The 24,727-nt window shown below is 41.3% G+C and overlaps 1 protein-coding gene across 9 annotated transcripts in view; it reads right to left on the bottom strand.

The window, feature by feature from the left end:
* The window catches only part of LOC140494598 (cortexin-1-like), a 29,049-nt gene extending 5,912 nt beyond the window's left edge, over positions 1 to 23,137 (bottom strand). Inside the window, exons 1-3 of one of the 9 annotated variants that reach the window (XM_072593945.1) lie at positions 22,685 to 23,126; positions 21,883 to 21,986; positions 12,280 to 12,397 (exon numbers count right to left, since the gene is read on the bottom strand). The gene's annotated coding sequence lies outside the window, so the exon portion shown is untranslated. The other 8 variants (XR_011964015.1, XM_072593947.1, XM_072593943.1 and 5 more) reach the window with 8 other exon arrangements.
* Positions 23,138 to 24,727: the final 1,590 nt, after the last annotated feature.

Here is a 24,727-nt window from a genome sequence, read left to right as displayed (position 1 = left end):
CATTCACATGCTCTGTGGTAGAGTTCTGACCGAGTTAGAACAGCAATGCTTCCCCCCCCCCACACCCCAAAACAGACTCCTGCTCTCGCAATTAGAGGCTGCAGCAATTTCAAGCTTCAAAATGGAGTCATAGTGGGGAGAAAAGCAGCTTCTTAGAGGGTCATTAACACTTGGAATTCTCTTCCCCAGAGACCAGTGGAGTCTAGATTATTGAAAATATTAAAGTCTAAGTAAGGACTGATTCTAAATCTACAAGAAAGTGAGGGATATGGTGACAGGTGAGAAAGTGGAGTTAAGACCACAGTAAGATCAAATATGATCCTTATTGGATAGTGAACCAGATTTCAGTGTCCAAATGGCCTCCTGCTGCCACCAATTCTTATGAACATAGAAGACTTTTGACAGTTGAGGGCTTCACAGCCAAGCATGACCTCTATATCATTTAAAATTGCTTTTGCCGGGAGTCAGTAACAGTGATCATATCATTGAGGTATGGATTAGCCATGATCTAATTAAATGTCAAAGTAAACTCAAATGTTGAATCATCTCTTGTCCTAAAATTATACTGCTCATTTTATGGTGTCATGACATCGATAAATCAGGTACAAATAACCTTGTCAAAGAATTTAATAAAAAAGTCCCATCTCTAATTATGAGGCAACGAATACAAAATTGCCTTGTCACAGGTAAGCTTAAAAAAACATGACCATTTGCCCAATTATATAGGCAATTGGTCAATATGTAAATCTTTAAATAATCATTGCTGCTGAAATATCTTAATCCAGGAGGCAGTCTTTTATTCTGTTACTACATATTTGAGAAGTTAATAAAAGTCAGTATTTGAATCTTGCATCATGTTGTTTTAAAATCTTTCTCAAGGCAATGTGTATCTAAATCATGGAAATGTTTCGGATTCATGGATCATGGCTGAATTTGGCCATATTTCTCCAATGTGGGACTGGACATTATGAAATTTCTGAAATCAAGATGCGAGCCAGTTTTCAAAATGATTTTTTGGCCCATTGTTTAGATGTCATTAATTTTAACTATTTTTAATGAATTTTCATCAACAAAACACGATGGGTACAAAATAGGTCCTAGCCAGTTATGTGAAAAGGGTTGAATCAAATCAGTCACTTGGTAAATCATCGTTACTGAACTTTCACATTCTTTGCAGTTCATGAAATCATGTGTTGCGTCCAACAGACTGACAATCTGATAACATTCATTTTACCCTACTGCTCAAGCCAAATTTCTCAAACCTTAAAACTCAATCCTGAACAATGCTCTGACCTAATCCAACATGGATCACACTGTTTCTGGCCTCTGATGTCCATTCTGTGGTTCTACATACTTATTCTACACTGGGCCTCACTCATTTGAATGCAACCTGCAACCATACATTTGGATTGTTACAGTTTCTCCCTGCAGTGCTTTGTTTTACAACATATCTTCAGAGTGCAAATGTCATCCAACATTAGTGTCTGGTTATTGCTTCCTTCTTTTTCTTTAGAACCTGCCCTCAGGACTCTGCATTAATGTGAAGAGCCTTCACCACACAGAGAGTCCAAGTCAATGTTGTATAAGTGAATAGAACACATGAACCAGTGCAGATTGTACAGCAATCCCTCCATCTTCCAAAATGTCTATGTCCCTCCGTCTGAAGTATTGGCACTGACTGATCCAATCCAAGCTCTTATTGGGAGTTTTCATGATTTGGTTAACATTAGCATCATTGTTCCTTAAAGATAACGCACCAATGTATTGAAAAACAGACTGTTCAGGAGGGAGGCAATTTTGAAATTAGCACCAGTACATCAACTATGAGGTTGAGATGTTCCGAGTACACAATGTCGCATGCTTGTCTTTTGCCAGCATGTGCAGTTATTGTTGGTAAGAGCATTAATAGATTAAAAATCTTAAATCTCAATGTTTCATCACACTCCTCTTAGCATTCATCAACCAGCGTCCCACACTCAATCAATTATTCACCCTACCTCTCCCATCCAGCCCAGCTCATTCTCCCTCTTTCCCATCTTCCCATCAAGACTTGATTCACCCTGCTTTGTTTCCATGGAATCCACCTTACATATCACGTTAACAATATAAGTTCTACAACAACATCCCTTTCCCCAATCTTCACTTCATTCACCTCAGTGACTTCCCAATAACACTCCATTCACCCACCCAAGACCTGAACCCATTTGACTGAATCTATCTATTGCTGGTGCAGATTGAGTCAGTTTTGATTTGATTTGGTTTATTGTTGTCACATGAACCTAAGTGCAGTGAAAAGTTTTGTTTTGTAAGCAGTACAAGCAGATCATAACAAACAAGGACATACAGATAACGATTGTAAGAAATGTGAGGATAAGATCTGCTGAAGAGAACTTGCAAAAAGGCTCCTTGTTTCAGCACCATCTTGGATCTTTTCACATACCATTGACATTTCACTGGTACACTATCAGAATCTTATCAATTCCTCATCCTCTCCTACACCATTCAGCCTTTCAAAAGCAGCAGAAAAGGGAATTAGATTTCCGGTTTTCTCCAGGCTTCCGGGTTCTATGCTAAACAAATTACAACTTGTCTAAAACTCTGCCATCAATATTGTCTCCCACACAAAGTTCCACTGATCTGACACCCAGCTCTCACTGAACACCTGCAGACCAAGCGACCATTACAGGGCCCACCTAAAGATCCAAGTCAATGTTGTATAAGTGAATAGAACACATGAACCAGTTCAGGTGTTGGCCATTTTGCTCTTCGAACCTGCTCCATCCTTTAATAAGATTGTGGCTAAACTTCCACCCCGACTCTACTTCGCCATACTGTGTCCATCTCACCTAGTACCAAAGATCTATTAATCTCTGTTTGATATATCCGAAATGACTCAGGTGACTGGGGTGGATAATCCAAAGATCCAAACCTTTGTAGAAAAGAAATTTCATCTCAACCTAATCCTCCATGTGTAAAGTCTAATGGTAAAACTGTGACCCGAATCCTAGACTCAAAGCTGGAGAGTATATTTTCTGACCATCTGACCCATCAAGCCCCTTAAAAAGATAATATATTTTGATTAAATCACCACTCATTTTTCCAAACCCCAGAGAATATTAGCCAATTCCACTCAATCTCTCCACATAGGACAATCTCATTATTCCACAAATCAAGCTAGTGAATCTTCATTACATCTTCAATTCTAAGGCAAGTATCTTCCTCCCTGTTTAAGATGAAAACTGTACACTGTACTCCAAGTGGAGTCTCACTATGGCCCTTTATAATTGCAGTAAAACTTCCTTACTCATATACCCCAATCCTTCTTTGGATTACATACCATCTGCATTCCTAATTGCAGATTGCAGGCATGAGAACTTTCAGTAAATGTGTGTCTGACGCCTTCCAGTCTTTTAAAAAGAGGGTCCAAGAATAGAGTGAGTGTCACACACTGAACCTCTCAGTTTGTGATACAGACAGAACCCTGGAGAAAAGAGCATCAATATCCATCTGCCCTCAGAACCTTTAGGCAAACCAATTAAAATAACATAGACTGAGAGATCAAACAGCACATTAACTGTCAGACAGCCAGTACAAACTGACCTTCATTGAAGTAAAATACTTGCTATATCATTGGAGGAAAGTGAAGTGTTGTGATGGATTGTGAAACGCAGTTTTAACTTGGCAAATGAGGACTTGAGAGTAAAACCGTAGATGAATAAGATATTTGCTGGGGAACAGAAAGAAGTGCCCCTTAGAGGAGCTGGGACTGAAAATCTGACACTCCCACATTGTGGTGGAAGGGCTACAGACTGGGGAGGACCTGAACATACAGGGTCCTAAACATGAGTAGATGTATTCTATCTGCCCACCCCATACAATCAAAACCACTGATAAACAGAAGGATGTGAATCACAGAAATATTGAAGGGCAACTGTTGTCACAAACTGTTCAGACTTGAAAGGAAGTGACTAAGATTGACCTTTTAGATAAGTATAATTCCAGACATCCAGAATTGGTGAATCTGAAAAATTACTTCAAAGGAAACAAGGAATTAAGCTGTTAAAAGGTTTGCTATCTATAGTGGCTTTTATAACCTGAAGATTTACCAGGTCCCTTCACAATAAAATTTGATACCATCTCAGATGTGGAACTATTTGGCATGTCACCAGGAATTTGTCAAACAGTGGTTTTAAGGAACATTTTAAGCAAGGAGAGAAATATAAAAAGGTGGAGAAGCATTGTAAGTCAACAGCTTAGCACCCAGGTTGCTGCAGATATGGGTAATGGTAAAATGACTAAAACTGGGGTTACACGATGGCCAGAACTAGAGGAATGTACAGATTGTGGTTTGTTTTAGGGTTGGAGAAGGTTAGAGAAGTAGAAAAAGGTGAGACCACTGCAATACATTCAAAACAAGAACAAAAATTTCAAAATCAATGATTTGCTGTAGCAAGAGATGAAACAGATGTAATATAAAGAAAATAGCTACTCATTTACAAAGCTGAAGATGGGATTCTGATTCATCAACTGAATAATATCAGGGGTAACTTGTTTTCAAAGTGCCAAATGATTGCATAGAAGGATTTAATGTGCTGAAATAAAGTCAAAACAAATGCCAAGGTTAATGCAATAGCACTCATGAGAAATGTGACAGGGAAATAAAATTTGCAGCATAGCATACACATCAGATATAAATTTGCAAATAACCAAGTTGGATTGAACATGAAGTGGATGAAGAAAGGTAATTCAGGCAATCTGATGGTGCTGGGTAATCAGCATCTGCAAGAGACCGGGGCTGACTTCATTCATTTCTGTGCTTTAAGTTGCATCATGAATGGGTTTAAGATGGCGTGGGAGAAAAACACCGGTTACTGCCACGGTGTTAAATATATATAGTGAGAAACAGCCACTAACTCTTCAAACCTATGATATGGAGGTGCCAGTGTTGGACTGGGATGGACAAAGTTAAAAATCACACAACACCAGGTTATAGTCCAATAGCTATCTGATGAAGGAGCAGTGCTTAGAAAGCTAGTGCTTCCAAATAAACCTGTTGGATTATAATCTGGTGTTGTGTGATTTTTAACTTTCATCAAACCTAGGCACTGAGACAGAACACTAGAGATGATCTGATTGCATGTGATGTCTTGACCTCTGCAAATAATATTCTTGGTCACTCGGTCTTAACTGGACTATCTGAACATCTTGAACACTTCTGAATAGCCAGTTCAATACCCTTGGTGTAGCTCCCTGCAACACAGACAGCAAAGGGACTGAGCTGAAGGTGAGTGCTGTGTGACAGCACTGCTAACAGGCAATATCAATCCAATATCAGCCATCGTAAAGCTTTCCAATAGTTGATATAACTGGTAGGTACCTAGTTAAGACAGACTGGACTGATTAATCCATTTTAATTCCATTTTGGATATGAGAAGTAATTGAATCATCGCAAAAATAATGGAGGTTGAGATAAGGTTATTGAAATCTAGACAGAACCCTGCCAGGGGTTGTCATTATTTGAAGGCAGGCAGGAGATGTCTGTCTGTCCTTCAATTATTTGCCAAGTTCTGCATTGAGCTGTCAAGTACATTATGATAGTGTGGTGATTCTGTACAAGTGAGTCACTGATGCATGAAAGAGAATTATTTGCCTGTGGTGAGGTAACACAGTGTAACAGACCAATACAATCCTTATTCCTGGGTCACATAGAGGCTACAGGGTGGAGATGAAGACCCGCAAGATTTCTGGAATAGGAATACACAGCACGTGGTGACTGGAATCTGGGGAGCATGGTCTATGGTGAATTAAATTAAGATGTGCGGGAGGTAGGGTAGCTGGTAAATGTTTGTAGAGAGTGACAAAGTGATTTATTTATAACTTCAAAAAATGTAAATGTTAGCATTGTACAGCAGGTCGGTCAATAACTAAAAAAAAAGTGGATTTGAAATTTAGGCAGCAAATTGTCATCAGCATATCTTGGTTCAGCACACAGGCTGATTCACAGCAATTTCAATTTCTCCTGTCAGACTGTGTGGAGATTTTCGGAGTGGAATCGGCTGTTTTATTCTAGTTATATTCTTATTACTGAATCTGTCACAATCACAGCCCAAGTGTTGTCCAAGAATTAAAGATTTTGTATAAGGCCTTTTATAGCACCATGTTAGCTTGTGAGTGTTTCAATTTACAAATAACCAGCAGGACAGCTTAATGCTTTAAACATAGTCAAAGGTTAGTGTTTACTGTACAGCTATGGCTGAAAGATATTTAATTAAAAACTGCTGATATAATTAGCTAAAACATTGAAATAAAGATTTAAACTAAGTAAGGATAAAAGTGACACATGAAAATGAAAATGAGGTCGGTCTCTACTATTGTTGCAGAGCTGGCTTTGTCCAAGAGTCTCTTTCTATGTTGAAGATTGAGGTTCCATAGTCTGGTTTAGTATTGCAGGCCTGAATACTTCCTTCTGGCCCCCTGTTGAGAAGCAGTGACTCCTTCAAAATGTTGCTCCAAAGGACAGTGCACAAAATGGTTACTGTCAGACAGAGCTCTCTGTAGTTCAAAACTTGCAATGGGTGCTAATGCACAACTATTGCATTCTGCTTCTACATTGGGTGCCACGTGACTCTGGATCTGAAGCATATAAAATTCTATTGTGTTTTTTAAGTTGAGGTCATTAATAATTTAACAGTCACAGCCACTGGATTGGATGTTTCTTCCTGTAAACCTTGTGATAGGCAAAGCAATTTGCCCATTGTCCTGCATGGGACTGGAGTGTATGTAAGCAAGGCAAAGCTCTTAGCACCTCCAGGGAAATTAATGAAAGGAGTTTCTGTTTATCCTTGGCCGTGTTCATTTGAATTTCAAAAGGTCTGTTGTGGTTCTTTTTGAGGTTAGTACAGTCAGGTCCCAATTCCCACTGAATCCATAAGAATAGTCACATGACTTCTGGAAACCATTTTGTACAGTTCTTCGTATCCATTTTAAAAACAGATTAGATCTACATACATAATAGAATTATAAATCTGTTTTTTGCAAGACTCAAATTATTTTATAATTCCCTCAATAGACCACTCCACATCAGTGTCACATGCTGCTAGTTATGCTCATTAAGTGGTTTGTAAATATAGTGTAAAAGAAGTACCTGTTTAAGCTATTAAAATGATTTCAGTTTATATGTTAACAAGTGTATTTACTAAAACTAAAATACTGAGACATTTCTTTCAGCTCTGTAGTTTAAGTTATCAAAGATGAAAACAAATAATGGGTAAATGTATAGGAACAATTGTTTCCATATCATACATAATACGACTAATGTCTTTCCAAAAAGAAAGTTACTTTTCTGTAGCATTTTTTCTTATCTGTTTTAAACATTAATTGCAACTTTCGTTCTTCCAAATAAACCTATTGGACTAGAACCTAGTGTTGTGTGATTTTTAACTTTGTCTACCCCAGTCCAATACTGGCACCTCCACATCATAACATATTAATGGCAAGGCCTGTAATTATTGATTAACTGGAATCCCTGGAGGTATACAGGGAATACAGAAGCTTATTGAAGAAGGAAATCAGGAGGGCGAAAACGGGGCACGAGATCCCTAATCTCCTCAGCCAAGGCTGAATCCAAAACAGTTCTTAAGTACATTAAAGGAAAAAGAATAACTAGAGAGAGAATACGGCCCCTCAAGAACCAAAGTGGACATGTATCTTTAGAACCGCAGGAGATGGGTGAGGATCTCGATGAATATTTCTCCTCTATGTTTATCGTGAAAAAAGACATGAAGACTTGGGAACTTGGGGACGTTAGTAGTGATATCTTGGGGACAGTCCATATCGCAGTAGAGGAGCTATGAGAATGTATGAAGGTGGATAAATCTCCTGGTCCTGACCAGATATACCCAAGAACACTGCAAGAGGCTAGAAAAGAAATTGTGGGGACCCTGGCTGATATTTTTGCATCATCGTTAGCCAGGGGTGAGGTCCTGGAAGACTGGAGGGGAGCGAATGTTGTGTCATTATTCGAGAAGGGCTGCAAAGAAAAGCCTGGGTACTATAGACCAGTAAGACTAACATCTATGGTAGGTAAGTTACTTGAGAAGATGCTGAGGGATCAGATATACATGCATTTGGAAAGACAGGGTTTGATTAGGAGTAGTTATCGTGGCTTTGTGAGTGGGAGATTATGAGGAGTTCAGGTTTACAGTTCTCTGAAAGTGAATTCACGGATAGACAGGGCAGTGAAGAAGGATGTTGGCACAGTGCCTTTATCAGTCAGGGCACTGAGTATAGAAGTTGAAAAGTTATGTTGCAGTTGTATAGAACATTGGTGAGGCTGCACTTGGTGTATTGTGTTCAATTTTGGTCACCTTGTTATAGGAAGGATGTTATTAATTTGGAAAGACTGCAAAAGAAATTTACAAGGATGTCGCCTGGATTCAATGGTCTAAGTTATAGGGAGAGATTGGACAAGCTAGGACTTTTTTTAAGAGTGTAGGAGATTGAGGAGGGAACCGTGTAGAAGTATATAAGATCATGACAAGCATGGATAGGGCGAATGCACTCAGTCTTTTTCCCAGGGTTGGGGAATCAAGGACCAGAGGGCATCAGTTTAAGGTTAGAGAGGAAAGAATAAAAGGGGTAACTATTTTACACAGAGGATGGTACACATATGGATTGAGCTGCCAGCAGATGTGGTTGAGGCATGTACATTAAAACACTTAAAAGGCATTTGGACAAATACATGGATAGGAAGGATTAGAAGGATATAGGCCAATTGCAGGGAAATGGGGTTAGCGTGGATTGGTCAGAGTGGACCAGGTTGGGTCAAAGGGCTTGTCACATGCTGTAGGACTCTATAACTGTTTAACCATTTATTATTTTATGTACCTACTCACAAACCCCTGTCACTTCCTGTCAGTGATAATGCTCCAGTGGTAACATTCATACGATCAGACAAGTTAGGAGCAGGAGTGGGTCATTTGGCCGTTAAAGCCTGCTCTGCCATTAAATAAGATCACGGTTGATCTGTTTGTGCTCTGAATTCCATATTCCCATCTATTCCTGACTATCTTTAATTCTCTTTCGTCCATGAATCTACCTATATCCGCCGTAAAAAACCTGCCTCCACCATCTTCCAAACCAGAATTCCATAGTCATACAAATCTCTTCTCCCTTAACTGTGTTGTAAAAATGCAACCCCTAATTTTTGGAACTGTTTCCCCTGGGTCGTGCTCACTCTAATAGAGTAAACCTAAGGTAGGAATAAATAAGTTGTTAATACATTGGCAAGCTATGCCTAGTGGAGAATCAGTATTTTGGCCTATCTATCAATGATCTGGAAATGTAATATTTCCAGATTTATAGATGATACAAGGCTAAGCAGGAATGTATGTTGTGCAGAAGATGTACAGTCACTTCAGGAGGATTTGGACAGGTTTAATGAGTGACAATGGTAGATGGAATATAATGTGAGGTTACTAACTTTAGATAGGTATAGATATAGATTTAAGGTACAGAATCCCAACAACTAAGAGGTATAGATGTGCACAGAATTTCCTTAATGGTAAGAGGTTAGAATTAAAGAGGTTGGAAAGTGTAGATATACAAACAAACCTAGGTATCCTTGTCAATAAGGCATTACAGGCTAACATGTAAGTGGAGCAAGATATTTAGCAAGGCTAATTAAATGTTAGCTTTTATTGCAAGAAGATCTGAGTATAGGAGTAGTGAAGCCTTGCTTCAGTTCTACAGAAACTTGGTTTAACCAGATGTGGGCTAATGTGTACAGTTTTGATTGCCTTATCTGTGTAAATATCTTGTTGTCCCAGAGGAAGTGCATAAAGGTTCACCAGACTTGTTCCTGGGTTGGTAGGACTGTCCCACCAAAAGAGATCGGGCAAATGGAGTCTATACTCTTTCGAGTTTTGAAGAATGAGCGTTGATCGCAAGTAAACCTATAAAATATTTCCATAAAGAGACAGAGTAGAGGCAGGCAAAATATTTTCTCTAGTTGAGAAGTCCAGAATTTAAAAATAAGGGGGATGTCATTTCGGACTGAGATAAGGAATTTCTTTTGACACAGGGACTGGCGAGTCTTTGGAATTCTCTATGCCTGAGGGCTGTGGAAGCTTAGTCTTTTATCTATATTTAACTTAAAGAATGATCAGTTACTGATTACCATAAAGGTTATGGGGATAGTGTGGGTAAAAGGTATTGAACACTTAAATTATATTGTCATATTGATCATTTCAAATGACAAAGCAGGCTGATAAGACTGAACTAGGCAAAAGTGAGGACTGCAGATGCTGGAGATCAGAGTCTAGATTAGAGTGGAGCTGGAAAAGCACAGCAGGTCAGGCAGCATCCGAGGAGCAGGAAAATCGTGAACTGCCTGCTCCTGTTCCTACATTTCTCTGTTCCTAACATCCTTTCCATGTCCACCTTGTCAAGACCATTCAAGATCTTATTAACTTCAATCAAAACACCCCTCACCCTTCTAAATTCCAGTGAAAATAATTCCAGCCCAAATAATCTTTCCTCATATAATAAATGCCTTGTTCTAGGTAAAAATCAGATAAATTTCTTCTGATTCACCTTCAATGCATTTACATGTTTTCCTAAATAAGGTGACCAAAGCAGTTCACAGCATTGTAGATGTGGTCTCATCAATAACCTGTACAACTGAAGCATAACCTCCTTCTTTTTATGTTTAATTCCTCTCCTAATAAATAATAGCATGCCATTAGTCTACTTACTTGCTATACCTATACACTATTTTTTTGTGATCATGGACTGGAACACCTAGATCCCTCTGCACATCAGAATTCTGTAGTCGTCTTTGTCTAAGTAATGCTCTGCTTTTTTCTTCCTGCCAAAGTGAACAACTTCACATTTTCACATATTATACTCCATCTGCAACACAGCCCTTTTGCATTCAGGCTGAGTAATCAACTCATTTGTTTGCAATATCAGTAAACAGGCTAATATCTCATTCACCAATATCACAGATCTCATATTTTCTCTGTTATTGACCATCATAGCCATAGTACAAATATAAAAGCTGCCACAAGATAAGCATTCCAAATCGAATTTATAAATTAAATCATGTCAGATTGTATCAAAACACCAATGACTCCATCTCATGCTTCCTGTGAGCTTCGGCCTATCTGATTTTTCAGATGCAATGAGAGGTGAGAAATAGCTGAATTTCAGAGGCATTGGGGGCCTTAGAAAGCCTTGGAGTATGACTTTGGCAGCCAAGCATGTGCAACATCAGAAAATGAACCACTTGCTTGGCCGAACGGCTGTACCAAGTGCATGAATGAAAATGGCATTCGCAGGAGGATGAAACCTTCCAGCTGACAGAGGGCAGCAATGTCCTGCTAAATGGAGCCACTGCCACTCCATCGGAATGATGCCTCGATCACCTTTGCTCTCGCGAGGAAAAATTGACAGATTCTGCCAGCTCCTTGAACACCAGCCATGATAACAACTGTCTAAGTTTGGCCATCATTCATTACATTATGATAGGTCCAGAGCAGTGGTAATAGAGTTGGGCAACACTTCGAGAATGGAAAGGGTGTGGTCCAAGCTCAAAGCAAAGTTGGTGCTAGATTCATCCATGCTCCTTAATAGTGACTGTAACCTTTCTGGTAGGCTTCACTGTGGACAGACTTTAGCCTGCTTCTGTTGACTTAACTGATTCCTAATGAAGGGCTTTTGCCCGAAATGTCAATTTTCCTGCTCCTCAGATGCTGCCTGACCTGCTGTGCTTTTCCGGCAGCACTCTAATCTTGACTCTGATCTCCAGCATCTGCAGTACTCACTTTCCCCCTGTTGACTGCCTATTGAAGTGCTCATCTGAGTCCTCCCCTCTAGGAGAACCTGAACGCACCTTTGCCCTCCTGACACTTGTGCTTCCCTGGTCCCTTGGCAAAACTACAGATCACCTAAGCCATGTGCAGACTGCCTCTATGATAGTCTCTAAATTAGGCTCAGTGTCAGTATCAACGAGCAGCTGTGAGTTTGAAAGAAAACATGTTTTTCTTCACCAATGTCTTCTTGCTCTCCCAATTCTTGCTATTCTATCAATGTACAGCCAGGTTGCAGTTCTGGAGTGACAAGGTAAAGGCTATGGTGACAGAAGGACAGGAACCAAGGGGTGAACATTTGGGTCATCCACGCCTTTGAAATCAAAAGTGATTGTGAGATACAGAGATGCTGGGATTTAAGGAAAATTTCACATGAACACCCCATCAGCTTCAATTGTTTCAGCCACACCTCTGACCATAGCCTCCCCTGTGGCTGCTCCAGTCACAGTGATCGCTGACTCCTACATCTGGTGAGGACATGCTCAACTCCCACTAGTTAGATGCCTTCAATTGTGCATCATCTTGCCCTGCAAAAGAGAAGGAAACCTGTCAATGAGTATGGTGCAATGTTTTTGAGCAATTGGTTATCATAGTTGAATATTGTAGAGTGAGATGTGTGCATTAGGTGTCATATAAATGAGGGAGAAGTGCAGCTAATAATGGTAGACATGAGTCATGTTTGATAGATGGGGGCATGATGCATCGAGCACTTGTGAGGACATTTGTAGAATCTAGCATTTGAAGATTTATTCACTGACCTTGACCACTTGGGTGAGGTAATTAAGCTTCCCATGGCATTGCATCCAGTCCTGTGGCATTGGTTCCTGGCATTGAATGTCAAAGCTTTAAACTGTCACTGTTTTCCCACAGTTTGTCTGGAGAGCCTCCCAGTTGCCTGCATTTGTCCTCCATTTGTCCAATTCCACCACCGAGATATCAGGGACAGCACAAGACAACCTCAACACGCTTTCTATCCTACAGCTCTATCGTTCAGGGATCTTTTTCCACCCAACTTCACGTACAATTAGTTCCAGCACCTTCCCAAAGTAGGATGTAGCTCCCCTTCAAAACATTTTGTCTTGTCATCTTCTGCATAATATCAATAAATGCTGACACATTCTTCTGCTCCTGTTGTGTTTGGTGGAAACCAATATGGCCACTGTCTATAATCAACAGCAGGAAAGAAATTTCTAATGCCAACATAACTAATCTTCTACTAGTTATCCTTTGACCAGATGCTCCAAGACCAGCTGTTCTTTAAGAAAATGCTCTTTAATCTGTTGTTCCATGACTGGTTTCTTACCAGTCAAGTCATTTCTTGATTTTAACTAATTTGACTAATTCTGCCATTGAAGAAGATTCAGGTCAAAATACATTCACACTCAAGACAAAGAATTTATGATTGTTAAATTTGTATAAAGTTAAAAATCACACAACACCAGGTTATAATCCAACAGGTTTAATTGGAAGCACTAGCTTTCGGAGCGACACTCCTTCATCAGATGGTTGAAGAAGCATCGCTCCTAAAGCTAGTGCTTCCAATTAAACCTGTCGGACTATAACCTGGTGTTGTGTGATTTTTAACTTTGTACACCCAAGTCCAACACTGGCATCTCCAAATCATGAAATTAGTATAAGTTATCTACCATCTTGTGCGGCAACTTGAGTTCTTGAGTTGCTTGTAGTCCAACTTTAATCTTAAATACCACACTTTCTGGACCAAGTAGTTGCTTGAGTGTTTTTCACACTAGACCACACTCAAGTCACACTAGACAACTTCATCAAGTTAGTGAGGCATGCTTTCCCATGTACAAAGCCATGTTAACTATATGTTAACTATACCTAATCAGTCCTTGCCTTTTCAAACACATGTAAATCCTCTCCCTCAGAATCCTCCAACAACTTGTCTACCACTGACATCAGGCTAACTGGTCTATAGTTTGGCTTTTCTTTCCACCTTTTTTAAATAATCGCATCACATTAGCCAACTCCAGTCTTCTGTCACCTCGCATGTGGTTGTCAATGATACAAATATCTCAGCAAGGGGCCCAGCCATTTCTCCTCTAGCTTCCCACAAAGTTCTGGGGTACATTTGATCAGGTCTGAACAGCCTGAACATCCTGAGCACGAGATGTGAACAAACAGCCAGTACCGGGCTCCTGATCACCGTCTGCTGACTCTCATTCAAAGCTATACATATGTTAGCTGAGCCCATGATAAGGTCGGCTGTGATACTCTTTGAAATCAAGACTTTTCTGTAACACATGGTTGAGGTTAAAATATGAAGAGGATCAACATCAAGAATTATTATTTTCAGATTTTATTTCTACAGGTTGTTTTCCTGTAATGCACGTTTCATCCACATGATTTGGCCACAACGCTATTGGTGATTTGGGAAACGATTTTTTAAAAATCGTGAACTCCCTTTGGCTATTATGCGATTCCATCCCTGGTTACCTTCAGTCTAGTCTAGGTGTTTATTTCTAGTCAAGCAAAAGAGTTTGGATGACAAGGCAATTTTTTTCTGATCTTATTGTTGATGTTTCGAGGATGTTTTTAGAAATTATTGCCGGAGAAAGAATTTGGGTTTCAGGATTCGTCTCACTCTGGACAATGCACTGAGCCGTCTTCCAACATTGGTGAGCTTCCTGAAAACATCAAAGTGCTATTTCTACCTCCGAACACAACCTCTCTCATTCAACACACAGACCAGGGTGCAATAGCAGTGTTTAAAGCTTATTATTTTGGAAGCTGATTGCAGCTACAGATGGGAGGTAATGATGACAGTGTTCTTCAATTTTGGAAGAGCTTTAACATTAAGAGTGCTTTTGACATAATTGTGGAGGCCTGGGTAATGACAGTAATGACTGCTTGCATACCGTTTGGTAGAAGCTTCTTCTAGATCTCCTTGATGATTTTAAAGGCTTTTAACCGTCAGAGGAGCTTTCAGTGATCAAAGACCATTATGTTGCTCTTGCAAAGCAAGTAGGCTTTGAAGAAGCAGAGACTGACCTACAACATGTTGCTGCTGGGGAAATGAAAGCTGGAGATGAAGACAATGAAGTCCAGGATGTAACACCACGTGAACGTTCCACTTCGCTTTTGGCTTCTATCCTGAGGGAAGTTGAGAAGCAGTTGCAGCTCTTAGAAGACAATGATTACAATGAAGAACGCAGCAGGATATCAAGTCCTCGCATAGCATCTTATCTGGCACCCAGTGAACAGCTTCTTCATAAAAGAAAGATGGCAAAGCAGCTTTCTTTTAAGCCGATCCCCAAGAAACAGTCTGAGAACAATGAACCATATCTTCCACTTCAGGACTAAATAGAACATAGAACAGTACAACACAGTACAGGCCCATTGGCCCTTGACGTTATGCCAACCTTTTGTCCTACTCTAAGATCAAAAACTTACATACCCTACATTTTACTATCATCCATGTGCCTAACCAAGAGTCACTTAAAATGTCCTTAATGTATCTGACTCTACTACCACTGCTGGCAGTGCATTCCACACACCCAGCACTCTGGCATCTGCCCTAAACCTTCCTCCAATCACCTTAAAACGATGCTCCCTTGTGATAGCCATTTCCACCCTGGGAAAAAGTATCTGACTCTACCTATGCCTCTCATCATCTTGTTAAATTCTATCCAGTCACCTCTCATCCTTCTTCACTCCAATGAGGAAAGCCCTGGCTCCCTCAACCTTTCTTCATCAGACATGCCCTCCAGTCCAGGCAGCATCCTGGCAAATTTGGAGTGGCATGGTGATTAGCACTGCTGCCTCACATCGCCAGCGACCCGGGTTCGACTCCTGCCTCGGGCAACTGTCTATGTGGAGTTTGCACATTCTTTCCTTGTCTGTGTGGGTTTCTCCAGGTCTCTGGTTTCCTCCCAAAGTCCAAATATTTGCAGGTTAGGTGAATTGGCCATGCTAAATTGCCCATAGTGTTAGGTGCAGGGGTAAATGTAGGGGAATGTGTCTGGGTGGGTTGCTCTTCGGAGGGTCGGTGTGGACTTGTTGGGCCGAAGGGCCTGTTTCCACACTGTAGAGAATCTAATCTAAATCTAAATTTCCTCCCCACCCTCTCCAAAGCTTCCACATCCTTCCATAATGAGGTGACCAGAACTGTTGACAATATTCCAAGTGTGGTCTAACTAGGGCTCTATAGAGCTGCAGCAAAACCTCACAGCTCTGAAACACAATCCCCTGCTAACAAAAGCCAACACACCATAAGCTTTCTTAACAACTCTATCAACTTGGATCGCAACTTTGAGGGATCTAGGGACATGAACCCCGAGGTGCCTCTGTTCCTCCTCGCTGCCAAGAATCCTGCCTTTAACTCTATATTCTGCAGTCAAATTTGACCTTCCAAAATGAGTCACTTCACATTTATCCAGATTGAACTCCATCTGCCACTTCTTAGCCCAGTTCCGCATCCTATCAATGTCTTGTTGCAATCTACAACTGTCCTCCACACTATCCACAACTCCATCAGCCTTTGAGTCATTGGCAAACTTAACCCAGCCTTCCACTTCCTCATCCAAGTCATTTATAAAAAATCACGAAGAGCAGAGGTCCCAGAGCAGGTCCCTGTGGAACACTACTGGTCACCAAACTCCAGACTGAATGTCTTCCGTCAACTACCACACTGTCTTCTATGGACCAGCCAATTCTGTATCTAGACAGCCAGATTACCCTGTATCCCATGCCTCCTTACTTTCTGAATGAGTGTACAATGGGGAACCTTATCCATGGGGAGCCTTGTTAAAATCCATATACACTACATCTATTGTTCTCCCTTCATCAATGTGATTTGTTACATCCTCAAAGAATTCAGTAAGGCTTGTGAGGCATGACCTGTCCCTCATAAAGTCATGCCGACTATCTCTAATCAAGCTATGCTTTTCCAAACAATTATAAATACTGTCTCTCAGAATCCTCTCCCAATAATTTGCCCACCACTGATGTAAGCCAAACTGGTCTGCATATTTTCTTTTGTCATAACTCTGCACCCAGAACTGCCCCTGAAAGTATTGAAGATGCTGATGATAACCCTCAGCCCCTGACTTAATACAGTACTGTAACTCAGCAAACTCAGAACCCCTTAAAGTGTTACATTTGCTGTACTATTTCATTAAAATATATGATTTTAACATTTACTTAGACTGTGCTATCGTTTGTGGCAGAAGTGGGTACTGCAGATGCTGGAGATCAGAGACAAGATTAGAGTGGTGCTGGAAAAGTACAGCAGGTCAGGCAGCATCTGAGGAGCAGGAGAATCGACATTTCGGGCAAAAGCCCTTCATCAGGAATGAGGCTGGGACCCTCGGGGGTGGAGAGATAAATGGGAGGGGGGTGGGGCTGGGGAGAAGGTAGCTGAGAGTATAATAGGTGGATGGAGCTGGGGGTAAAGGTGATAGGGTGGAGTGGATAGGTGGGAAGGAAGATTGACAGATAGGACAGGTTAGGAGGACGGTGCTGAGCTGGAACTTTGGAACTGGGGTAAGGTGGGAAGAAGGGAAATGAGGAAACTGGTGAAGTCCAAATCAATGCCATGGGGTTGAAGGGTCCCGAGGCAGAAGATGAGGCATTCTTCCTCCAGGTGTTCGGTGGTAAGGGAGTGGCGATGGAGGAGGCCCAGGACCTGCATGGCCTCGGCAGAGTGGGAGGGGGAGTTGAAATGTTCGGCCACAAGCGGTGGGGTTGATTGGTGCAGGTTTCCCAGAGATGTTCTCTAAAGCGCTCTGTGAAGAAGGCATCTGGTCTCCCCAATGTACAGGAGACCGCACTGGGAGCAATGGATACAATAAATGACATGTGTGGAAGTGCAGGTGAAATTTTGATGGATGTGGAAGGCTCCTTTGGGGCCTTGGACGGAGGTGAGGGGGGAGGTGTGGGCGCAGATTTTGCAATTCCTATGTGTTAGGCTAACCATTATTTTGTTGCAATTTTTACTGATATTTTTGGAGGTTCACCCCACCCTTGTTTTTTCCCTTTGGTCCTTTTGTGCAATTTTCTATAAAATGAAGTTGCACGAGAACACAATTATTGCATTATAGTAGAACAGACTGTATTTACTTTATGAATTTCTTTAAGCAGACAATGAAACAATGATAGCTTTAAGGAAAATTTAAATTCAATTTATCATCAAAGCTATCATTGTGATATGATGCCCCTATCAAGACCTGTTGGGATAACTGGAAGTAAGGAATATTTCCAGAAATCAGACCTTGAAATAGATTTTGTTCTGTGTTCTTTTTAAAAGGTAGGAGTTGTAGAAAAGAAACTGAAGAGTTAAGAAAAATGATCACAAGAGGATAAATGAAAAACTACATTTTACAACAATATTGATGCTTCACTTACTAATTAATACCTACCATGACTCCATTCATAATAGTTGCTCAAATGCCTTAATAAATCTGCAAGTTGTATCATTATTTGCATATTTGTTTCTCCTCTGGTAAATACAGATTATTCTAGCAATTAAGTTTCACAATCCCTTAAAGTTCCTGCCCTTAAGCTTCTCCCCTTAAAATCAAGAAATTAACCAAGCCTTATCTCTGTATGCTGCTATGCATCTACACTGAAGACCCAGCTTTTGTATTACATTTTGAATCTTATTCTTTAAGGTTTTCTTTTTACTGATCTTCCAAAACCTGCCAAATTCTATAATCTGAAGTTAACAACAAATCTTAAAGTCACTCCCTCTCCCCTAAATGCCATTAGTGTATGCAAATAATATACCGATAATTCAAAATTAGACCATTATTCACAGGCTACTTTCAGTACTTTGAACTGCACATGCCACCTGCTAGCTATTCTAAATCTTGTTCAGTTTTGTTTACAATCTTCATTGTAATTCTTTGCCCCAGATTGGCCATTACCAGCAAAGTTCAATATTGTTTCATCAGTTTGTAAGTCTGGATCATGTACTTATACAGTTAAGAAGATTAGGATCAACAAAGATCTCCATGAAATACCAATCAACAGACTGCCCAGCCTAAATAACTAAGCATTAACCTTACCCCTTGATCTCTTCAGTCCAACATCTTACACATGTTCCCCCAAACTCTTCTGTCTTTAGCTAACTCAATGCCACCTTGGAATGTCAATAGCTGGCTTCAGAATAAAGGTGGAGGTGGAGTCGCAATTTAATTCCTGGCCTTGACTATGAAGCTCAGACATGAAAGGCAGATGAATCTCTTGCATTGCATTCTGCCCCTCTTTTTGGCGAGCTAATGGACGTAGGTGGCAAAGCATCATTCCTCGTGCTAATTTTTCTCTAGTGAAAGCAAAAACTGGGCAGAGACTGAAATATACAACATAAAAAGGTACACGCCTCTAAGTGGGCAGCACAGTGGCACAGTGGTTAGCACTGCTGCCTCACAGCGCCAGAGACCTGGGTTCATTTCCCGCCTCAGGCGACTGACTGTGTGGAGTTTGCACGTTCTCCCCGTGTCTGCGTGGGTTTCCTCCGGGTGCTCCGGTTTCCTCCCACAGTCCAAAGATGTGCAGGTCAGGTGAATTGGCCATGCTAAATTGCCCGTAGTGTTAGGTAAGGGGTATGGGTGGGTTGCGCTTCGGCGGGGCGGTGTGGACTTGTTGGGCCGAAGGGCCTGTTTCCACACTGTAAGTAATCTAATCTAATAACAGAAAAAATATATACTTTGGATTTTGTTTCGAGTAGCAGCACAGACTAATTCACTCCTCCATAATCAACTGCAAGACTGCACGTTATCGCACCCTTCATGAACATCACACTATAATATGTTCAGCTGACAAGATGTGAAATGTTTAAGCTTTGGCTACTTGCCTTTGAACTGGAGATAGCATCACAGCTGTTGAAATTGACCATTCACTCCCTTACTCCTGAAACTTCCAGGCACAGCACCACAGACAAGATCTGGGAAGCTGATGTACCTTTACAGCAGATGAGAGGAAAAAAAAGCTGACTGCTTCCAATCTGAATAACAGGGAGAGATTACAAGCCTGAACCCTTGATCCTAGAATTCAGAAAGTACATGCAGTTGAAGAATCTAAAATCCCATCTTGTTACTCACTCCATACTCCCAATAACGCAAATATTTCAAATTACATAACTTTCTATAATTATAACACATTTATTCCAAGGTGAATATAATCAGCTCTACACTTTGTGACTGTGATTATAATGGGCAATCTCATACACCAACTCTCAGAATCAAATCATTGCTCACTCATAAAAGCTGGTCTTTAAAATCTCACCTTTCCCATTGATTGTACAAGGCAAAACTTTTCACTTGCACCTTGCTGTCCACTGGCAGTGGAACTGAAGGAAAAGATCTTTTAACACTCCAAGATATTTAAATCACGCAAACTAACGAGTGGCAGGATAACTTCAGTCAGCAGTCTTAATGGCGATATATCAGCGCTGACCTCAGCAGGGTTACTAACTTCACAATGATATTAAAATAGAGGCTAAATAAGGTTTACTGATCATACATCAAAGGGAAGGAAATAGATCATCCATCCAATAAGTATCAAGGCGGTCTACAAGCTGAGTATTTTTGAGATTCACTGCCTCAACATTACAATTTAATAATTCCAGCATAGCGCTTATACTTCTAAAGTCAATAATTAAAATCTTTGGTTTTTTTAGATTTCCCTCACAATATTCTATTTGTACTTCTATGCTCCAGACATTTCATTGAGAAAGAGACAACAGACTTTCAGCTGCGCATTTATTTCGAACCTTAGCCTCATGCTTTGTTTCTCTATGCCCTTCCCCCGCCACCTACAACGATGCTGATTTTCTATCTATTAGGCACAAGCAGTGTTGGTATTGTCAAAGTAAAATATACCAGAGAAGACGATCATTCAGCCCAACAGACCCATGCCATTATCCTGCAGCCCTATGTTCAAGTAATTGTTTATGTGTGAGGTCTGGAGAAAATATCAACAAACTATTCTGCCAGTCGTCACTCAACCACCCCTCCCTCCCCCCCCAAGTTAATCCTCAGTAAAGGTCACTGGGAAGCAATCTGGAGCAGGAACCTCTTTAATTTTCCTTCTTCTTGCCCCCTCCAATGCCTTGGCTGAGATAATATACCTCAGGATAGATGAGAGATCCAATCCTTTTGATGACATTACACAGGCACCCTGCAGGCTCATATTTACAAGAACCAATTCCATCTCCTCTGGACATTAGCACATTTCACATCAAACTAAAGGTGTCTTTGCAAATGGAAAATACCACATTAGTTATCAAGAATTCAGTCCCAATAGTCAGTAAACATTTTAAAAGACCAAAGCTCTCCCTGTTAAGTAAGAGCAAATATTCAGTGATTTCAAATTTGAACAAAACCGGCCCCAAGAATCTGAAAAAAAGCCTATTCACATATCACAAAGCAAAACATTAAAAAACCTGATGAGGTAGAAAGGTCGGATTTAGCATGGCTCGGCATCCAAATGCAGGAGGAAGGGAAAAAGAGAATCGATGTTTTCTAAAATGGTTTATAATTCCAGAGAAAACCAACCTGTTGGGTTACAGGGTATTCCAGATTTATTGGAAGCTGGCCACTGGTTTCATAAAGAGCATAAACAACAGTTAAAAATCACACAACACCAGTTTATAGTCCAACAGGTAAACAACAGCGTGGGTTAGAGCTATCAGTGAGGATTAAAATTGGGAATGGCCTTTATTACAGTCCAAGGAGTTAACAGCTAGTGACTGTAGATCAACTTACCTGAGACTTCGGACTGTGCTGAGTTTTAATGAGTTGCCATGGTTACAGAGCAGGCAACAGAAGCTCTGATCACAAAAAAAGTATTTTTGACAATTAAGCGTCACCGTGAGGGTATTTTCCCCCCTGCCTCTGACGTTTTTGTGTTTATGGCAACAGAGCGTAGACGAAACAAAATGTACAATATTTACATTTTAAAAGCTTGTTATAACAGAATAAGCGGCCTCCAACAATTGTGGGGAGGAGGCGAGTCAAAGCGATAGCGGAATGTTGCTCGATAAACTCACCTGGTTATTAACAACCAGCAGTTGGTAAAATTTGCAGCGACGGATTGCGTGCAGCAACAGCCTTGACCAGTCCACGCTGTGACCCGAGAGGGAACTGGAGTGACCTAATAAAACCAGACGCAGCGTTCCAGGGAGTATACAACAGTGAGCAGGAAGCAACAAGCTCAGAATCAGACCACGATTATAGCCCACTCAGGTTTCTTACTGACCGCTAATGATGTCATCTCATGTCACTCTGACTGAGATTTCTGTTGCTCAGCCCTCCCCAGCCTTTGCAGGTTAGTAACAGCAACTCTCATTCCCCTGTGCTCCCACCCTGAGAACTGGTTGCTATGAGCAGGCGTTCTCCAGTTCCACTGAATCCAATCCTACAGTGATGTGCTGCAAAGGACAGGGTAAAACTCATGACTTATGGTCTTATGGTCTTAACACGAGCAGCATCCCCCAAAAGGGTGAAAGTAAGCGCCAAGGTGGTCAACTTGGAGTTGCTGTTGGAAGTATCCCGGGCAGAGGAAGTTAGCAATGAAAAATCTCACCTTAATCACCTTTTTGCACTTCATCAATAAGTTTTGATGACAGCCACAATCAGGAATCGCCAGATGGCAACACTGTGTGGGGCGGAGGCACCGCCTCACTCAGGATGAGAAAGCATTGCTTCAGCGCACCAAGTTAATTGTCATCTAAAGGAAAACAGGCGATCAGGCTCCAGACGCCAGCCCCGGTCAGTCACACACACACACACGAAAACAAGCCCCGAATCCAGGGGCTGTGCCCGAGGTAATGGCCAGGCAGCTTTACTCACAATAACCTGAAGGATTTCCAGCGGTTTATCCCCCGTCTGGTTCATTCCTGCTCGTTCGATTCTAGAAACTGTTGAACCCGGCAGACCCTGATTTGTGGTTTAGCTGCAAAGAGCATCAGCCAGCAGAAGCGATCGCCCCCACCCAAAACCAAACTCTACAGGTTCTCGGTGTGTCAGTTTCAGGCTCCGGTCTCTGCGCCAGTCTCGTGTGTAACAGGCTTTTGCCTATCGATCCCTGTGTGTCAGTGTGTGTTGCAGTCTCTATATCCCAGTCTGTGTCTCGGTATCTGCACGGCCAGACTTCCTGTCTCAGTCTGTGTGTGTTTTAATCCACGTCCCGGTCTCGGTTTCTGTGCTGCAATCCTTCTGACACGTTGGAGCACTGACCGTAGTAAAGCTACAAATATTTAACATTACAAACATCACAAAGTTTAAAAAAAAAGACATCTGGGCTACAGGGCTACGGTAAACACAAGCTGTATTGCACAAGTAATAATAATGTTGGAAATAATCAGTAGTTATGGCAGCTTCCAGATAAGCTCCTTTCATGAGCCTGAAAAATAGACCTCTTAATCTCTCCACAGAGGCTGGCTGAGCGGCTAAGTTTTATTTCCGACAACAGCAATATTTCACTTTTGTGTCACCCAAATATTATCTGAGAATCAATTTGCTTATAAGAAGCCTCAAAATTCAGCTCCTTAATGCATTTTTTTTAAAAATAGTCTGGAATGGGAAGTGGGCATAGCTCCTGGCCCAGCATTTATAGTCTGTCCCTTGTTGCCCTTGAGAAGGCGGTGGTGAGCTGCCTTCTTGAACCGCTGCAGTCCATCTGCTGTAGGTAGACCCACAATGCCACAAGGGAGTGAGATCCAGGATTTTGACACAGCGACACTGAATAAACAATAATATACTTCCAAGTCAGGATGGTGAAAAGTTGAGAGGGGAACTTACAAGGGGTGGTATTCTGATATATCTGCTGTCCTTTTCCTTCTAGATACTAGAGATTGTGGGTGTGGAAGGTGCTGTATAAGGAACCTTGGTAAATTTCTGCAGTGCATTTTGTAGATGGCACACACTGCTGCTACTGAGTGTCAGTGGTGGAGGGAGTGAAGTTTTGTAGATGTGGTGCAAATTGGGCTGCTTTGTCCTGCATGGTGTCAAGTTTATTGAGTGGGAAAGTGAGGAGTATACCATCACACCCCTGACTTGTGCTTTGTAGATGGTGGGCAACTGTTGGGGAGACAGGACGTGAGTTACTGGCTGCAGTATTCCAAGCCTCTAACCTGCTCTTGTATCTAAAATGGCTAGCCCAGTTCAGTTTCTGATTGATGGTCACCCCAAAGAGGTCAATAGTGGGGGATTCAGTGATGGAAATGACATGGAAATGAATATCAAGGACAATGGTTAGGTTCTCTCTTTTTGAAGATGGTAATTCCCTGGCCGTGAATGGCAGGAACATTACTTGCCACTTTTCATCCCAAGCCTGGGTATTGTCGAGGTTTTGCTGCATTTGAACATGGACTGCTTCAGTATCTGAAGAGTCACACCTGGTTCTGAGCAATGTGCAATCGTAAACAACCATCTCCACTTCTGACCTTATGAGGGGGGAAGGTCTTTGATGAAGCAACTGAAGGAAGTTGGCCTCGGACACTGCCGTGAGGAAACCCTGTAGAGATGTGGTTGATGTGGGTGTAGTTATAATGTTTAAAAAGCATTTAGATGAGGACATGAATAAGAAATGATCGGAGGGATATGGGTCAAGTGCAGGCAGGTGGGACTAGTTTATTTTGGGATTATGGTCGGCATGGACAGGTTGGACCGAAGCGTCTGTTTCTGTGCTGTATGACTCTATGACTCTGATTTCTGGAGCTGAGGTGACTTCCAACAGTCACAACATTTTCTTTTGTGCCAGGTTTGACTCCAACCAGTAGAGAGTTTGCCCCAATTCCTATTGATTTCAGTTTTGCTTGTGTTCCTTGATGTCATACTCAGTCAAATGTATCTTTGATGTTCTCGTTCTCAACTCACCTCTGGAATTCAGCT

Source organism: Chiloscyllium punctatum, chromosome 24 (assembly GCF_047496795.1).
Source record: "Chiloscyllium punctatum isolate Juve2018m chromosome 24, sChiPun1.3, whole genome shotgun sequence".
Taxonomy (NCBI): Eukaryota; Metazoa; Chordata; class Chondrichthyes; order Orectolobiformes; family Hemiscylliidae; genus Chiloscyllium; species Chiloscyllium punctatum.
This window is presented reverse-complemented; position numbering and strand designations above follow the sequence as displayed.